We start from the raw sequence: 6,000 nt of genomic DNA, 5'->3' as shown, positions 1-6,000 counted from the left end.
AAAAAAGCTGTGCCATTACTTACACAGATATCCATCTCTAAGCTCTCCGTAAATTATCAATACGATCGATAAGTCATATCTCAATCAAAGACACTACAATGGCTATTTACGGCTAAATAACAGGAAGTATTGATACCAATACGGCTGGTAAACAAACATCAAAAAGGAAATATTGAACAAAACATCCACAATACTGAAAAGGAATAAGAAGACATCAGAAAGTGCTTCACTATAGATTTTAAACTGGACAGCTAGCAGCTCAGGATGGTTTCCTCCTTAAAAATAAAAGGCATCTTTAAACTGCACATGCTCAGTGTAAACTGTCCTCCCCAACAGCGACTGTTACTGGCATCATTAGTGTCGTAAAAACAGTTTTTCTCTGTATTATGCAACATAAAAACAAAAGAGTTAGACTGTGTGTTGCCTCTTTCATATCAGATTTTGTATGTTAACTGAATTTTTTTGTGTCCTTTCTTAAACCGATGGTGATTTGCTAATAGGGTCATTTTGTCTCAACTCAAACAATTTTTAGAATTTTTCCTGGTCCTTCCAACCATGAAATTAAATCAGGATCTGTCATCAGGGAAATGTACCACAAAAAAATTCTAGGTATGGTCTAGTTAAATTATATTATTAAAAAAAAATTATTTAAGGTCCCATATTTGAGCAAACACCAAAAAGAATTTGAAAAGTACTCTACATGCTTTATTTTGTCCATTCGTCCATTGTCTTCTGTGTATCCTTAATAGGGTCATAACTATAAACCATTCAGAAAAGATTACCAAATGTTTTGCAGTGTGGCGGTCCACGTCCATGTTGATTTCTTGTCTATGGAATTAATTTCTGTTACTGTCAGTCTCCTGAAAATTACAATACCACTACAATACAATACTAACTGGCAAGAGAAAATATTTTGTGAATGAAACATAATTCATGTTCATTATTATTATTATTATTATTATTATTATTACATGAATGCCTATACTTTCATTGATATTTGGAAAGTAGTAAAATATTTTTTACTACTACTGTATAGTTAAGAGTTTAATGATAATGTATTATCATATATCATTGCTTATTTATTTTTACAGTATCCACTAGAACAGCGGCATATGGAGCCTCTTGCAGAAAGGCAGAGAGGATGACAGTCATCATCCTGGCAAACTAACCACAAAATATCAAAGTTAACCTAATAATTCAAGAGGAAAATATTCCACATCAGTTTTATATGGACTAACATTACTGTTCTGTTATGAGTTTAAGATTGAGCTTCTTTTAAATGCTTTATATTCAGTTTAATCTTCAGTCGCACTGGGGATTAATAAAGTAAACAATCTCTCTGTATGCCTGTGTAGCTATCTATATTATAAGACATTAAACTGTATTAATTAAATAACAAATAAAATCACAGCTGAAGACTTGAGCACCATGTGACATGATTAACTGTTCGCAGGATTACTAAAATGATTGAAACATGAAGGTGTTTTGGCAAAAAAAGCTGGTCAAACATTAAACTGCAAAACTGAAAGTGCTGTTTGAGTCTGAACATTTTCAACTCACCACCAGAAAAAGATGCTGTTCTCCACAATATGTAAATAAGGATAGAGTATAGGCGATATCAGCAGCTGTATCAAAATGAGAATTTTATATCCCCCATAGTTGAGTATAGGCATTCAATCCAAAAGGTCACATGTTGTGGAGAAATAATGTGAATCTTTTGTGCAATCAAATGTTTTATTTTTATTTTAATAGCACAACAAATAATACATTTGTTAATAAATCTTATTCAGACACAAGTTTGCTTGTTGCTTGCTTCCTCACAAACGACCATTTCTGCTCCTTACATTCATCACCCTGAAAACAGCACAGTGAACAAATCACACTGAAACACTGTGTTTATTTCAGTTACAAAAGTTATTTTTATTTTAGGTTTTACAAAACACATATATATTGTTGGCAGTACTTTAGATGAAGGCAGCATGCTGCTCTCAGACTTACACTTAAACTCAAAGGGTCTATAATCTCTAAACTGATATATTTTACAAAGAAATCCTGTCTGGGCAGCGTCTGGATTTGGACTTAAGAGCTCGTTGGCATTTCTAAAACAATAGCAAACCTGCACACCATACATTGTTTTGTTTTTTGTTTTGTTTAAAGTTGTAGATATACATTAGAGACATGGCAGATTTGCATATATTCTTCAGGGTCTGCAGTCCTTTTCTCTTCTTCTGTGCTCCTGTGAGAATCTAAAACAAAGGTCACATAAATCATGGGGTTAAATTGATGCCTGTGGGACAAAATTACTCCAACAATATTCAGGACAAATTTATTTTTCCTCTGCAAAAAAATGAAATTGAGTACAAAGCATGTGAAACTTTTCTGTCTTGTGTTGTGTTCATTTATGTCTTTTCTTTTCTCTTTAATGTTTCTGTCCATTATATGTGCAAGAACAAACTTCTGAATCACCTCTTAGTGATAAGTGTCTACAGTTTCCTTTCTCGTTTGGCTCTGGATGAAGGCAGTCGCACTTTTCTCCTCTCCCTCTTCCTTCTCTTTCCTGCTTGGCTTCTCAATGTCCTTGTCTAGTCTCGTCTACTTTTCTACTTTTGCCCTGGAAGACTCTCACGGTCTGTTACAACCTAAAAGAGGAATTATGGATTTGAACAACTGGTCCCTGAATGCAATTGACACGCTCTTCTCAACGAGAAGCCTGGGCTTGAGTAAGTCCGAGTGTCCTAGAGGGACGTTCCCCTCTGGATACACAATGGACGGGTGGAGGAACTGGAGGGTCGTGTGCCTGGCGGGACTGTCAATCGAGGACATTGTAGACATCTACCTTTTCGGAACCATGATAACAGGGTTCTTGCTGTTCGGAGTTGGCTTGGCCCTGGCTTATCAAGGAAGGCGGAATTGGCTTTCCAAAACCCCACAAGGCTGCCCGCTATGATGGAAATGATGGGACGGGTCGTGACTTCTCAAAATGGGCTCATTGAACGCAGCACGGATAAGATCTTGGAGAAGCTCACGGCAGTCTCTGCTCTCTGAGCACAAGATTGATAACATCTCAGAGAAGCTCTCCAACGGGAGACTGAGAGACCAGTGACGGACTGTTAGACCAACTGTGAAATTGACATGCAGTTGTTCGCACTAAAGGAAAACCACCATCATTTCATGCAGCTACCGTATCGGTGTCAGCTGTGGTCTCAAGGCTGGAGCTGATACGTATGTATGTTCGGGGGGTCCAATTTCACTGCAGATGTAAACATTGCATGTGACAAATAAAAGGCTTGATTGAATAGCTTCAGACTTATGTTCAAAGAAAAGAAAAGAAGCCCTCAAACCTCTACTCTACTTTATGTGTTGATTTAATGAGCGAGTTCACTTTGTTTCTCTCTTCTCTCAAACGTCTAATCTCTCTTCCTCCTCTTCCTCTGTGTTTTATTCAGTCGTACCGTTTACAGCAGCGAGCAGGGCTTCTTCTTGACCTTGGCGGGCTGAGGGCAGAGGACGGCACGAATGGCCTCATCAAACACAGTCTTCAGACCACGCTGGGTCAAGGCTGAGCACTCCAGGTATTTGACTGCATCTATACATGCGAAGACACATATATGTTAATAAAAGAAGAGAAAGAACTACAAAGACAAAGTAAGAGAAGAAAGGTTTGCTGGTAGTGGAGAAGAATAAGTTCAACTTTCAAAGAACACTATAGTCAACTACAGCTACTATACTTTTACTGTGATGCCAGGAAATGAGGGGAATAACAAAAATTTGCAGAGGCAGTCAGGCTACAAAGTTCTCTAGCATCTTCATCTGCTAGTTTCATATCTTCACTGGTGAGGAGAGCTTCAAATCTTAAAGTGCTTTTCAAGCAAATAAAGTAAGAGTGACTGACCTATCTCCTTAGCCAGAGCTAGGCCCTGTGGATAGGTGATAGGCGCCAGCTTCTTGTCCTTCAGTTTCTCAATGGTATCCTTTTCATCCCTCAGATCCAGCTTAGTGCCAACCAGGATGATGGGTGTGGAGGGGCAGTGGTGACGGACCTCAGGGTACCACTGGCAGAATACAGAGTAAAGGAAAACTAAATAAGAGGCAAGAAAGGGGAACACGCAAAATCAAGGAACGTGTTAGAGGCAAAAAACAGAATCAAAGGTGGAGGGAGATGAAGCTCTGATGCCAGGTGTTACAGAAAGGTGGATGAAGGCATGAAAAACAAAAGATATGCTGTAGCTATTAAAGATGAGAGAAATACATCATCCAACTTTCACCCACAGCATCAATCATTCATTCACATCAATTATTAGACCTGTTTAGGCTTTTTCTCCATTTTGTAATCCAAGTACCTATTTTTTTTCTCTATAATAAATTCCTGCTTTTGTTCCGTTTGTTCTTTTTTACATTTTGTTCCTCGGCAGCTGAGAGACAGGCCTCATAAAAAACAGCCAAAACTCACCTTAGCTCTGACGTTCTCATAGGATGCCGGGCTAACCAGGGAGAAGCAGATTAGGAAAACATCCTGGATGGAGAGACAAGGAGACAAAGAATTAGAATAGCTGCTGCAGTTTTAATTAGCTGACATGTTATATAAGTTCTGTCTGTGTAACTTTATGTCCATTAGTTACTGTGTGTGCCTGTGTGTGTATGTGTGATTCTGTACCGTCTGTGGCTAGGACAGTGGGCGGAGCCTGTCATAATCTTCCTGTCCAGCTGTATCCCAGAGGCCCAGGTTGACCGGCTTGCTGTCCACCATCACATTAGCTGAATATTTGTCGAATCTGTGGGGAGAGTAGAGAAGGTCAGCGATCAGCCAACAAGTCATAGGCAACCTTTCATTTCATTGGTTATTCATTCATTCAACAATCTTTCAATTCACTGATTGTTTAACCAGTGAAACTCCTGTAATGGAGAAAAAAAACAGGACCATACTTGAAATACCACTGTTCACAAAAACATTAACCAACAACATTACTTTGGTTAGTTTGACACAAAAGCCATCCTAACCATGTCTAGTAAGAGAGAATAATACATAATAAGGCAGGGCTGCCCCCGTGTGGTCTCATAGTAGAATAACAGTTTAATTTCTCATTTTTAAAAACTTGAGAAATTTCATATTCATATTCAAATGTATTCAGGCTCAAATGAAACTGATAACACAAATGTTTGCAGACACAGATGTTTTTTTTACAGAAAGAAAGAGACTAGTGTACCAGATTAATCCTGTTTTATGGCCTGTCCGAGGTCTACCCCGCCCTTTGCCTAATGACAGCTGGGATGGGCTTCAGCCTCCTTAATGACCCAGTAGTTAAAAAGATGGATGATTTCCTGAAATAGAAAAGTCACTGAAATAACGTTAACTGTCAAACATAGAACAACTATGACAAACAGTCAACACTATCTGAGATCCTGCTGGTGGTTAGGGAGGATATACGTGATTCTGTTTGTTGTTTAAACATATTTATAGAGTTAAGAGTTCAGATTGCTGGAAGAACAACATTCACGCAGTCTGATTGCTGTTTTTCTCCCAAAATGTAGAAACACCTGCTAACCATGGCACACTCTGCTTTTCCATTAGGTCTGTGCAAATACTACTTAAGTACACTCATCCTCCTGTGCCATTAGTGATATTAACAGAGTGTATTTTTTGACATATATAATATAGTTAGTATAGTTATTATACTAGCCGTAGCTGCCCCGCTTATTTTAGACATTCACAATAAAAAAGTAAGCGATAATATTTCAATATCAAACGTCATAATTAAGGTCAACATCTAAATAATGCTGTGTACAGACTCACACAGGTGTTAAATTACAGCATAAACTTACCTTAGACCTTCCTCCGTCATTCTCCTCCTAATTGTGCTCGGAGACAGAAAACATATCGGCAATTACCCCGATGGTTATCCAGGACAGCACTAAAGTCCTGAGTGCTGCAGCCGGGATTTCAAGACGTGGACGACCAACATTTGAAGACTGTTCTTCCTCGGCGTATTCCAAACGAACACG

At 38.5% G+C, this 6,000-nt stretch overlaps 1 pseudogene; it reads right to left on the bottom strand.

Moving 5' to 3' along the window:
• Positions 1 to 2,676: 2,676 nt before the first annotated feature.
• Positions 2,677 to 4,879, bottom strand: LOC147327270 (ras-related C3 botulinum toxin substrate 2-like; annotated as a pseudogene).
• Between the last annotated feature and the right edge of the window lie 1,121 nt (positions 4,880 to 6,000).

The sequence above is a fragment of the Aulonocara sp. 'chitande type north' Nkhata Bay genome, linkage group LG6, assembly GCF_057382095.1.
Source record: "Aulonocara sp. 'chitande type north' Nkhata Bay isolate Kocher_YH1m ecotype deep benthic linkage group LG6, A_spYH_male_GT1.1, whole genome shotgun sequence".
Taxonomy (NCBI): Eukaryota; Metazoa; Chordata; class Actinopteri; order Cichliformes; family Cichlidae; genus Aulonocara; species Aulonocara sp. 'chitande type north' Nkhata Bay.
The sequence above is the reverse complement of the archived record's forward strand: the minus strand, read 5'-3'. Positions and strand labels throughout refer to the sequence as shown.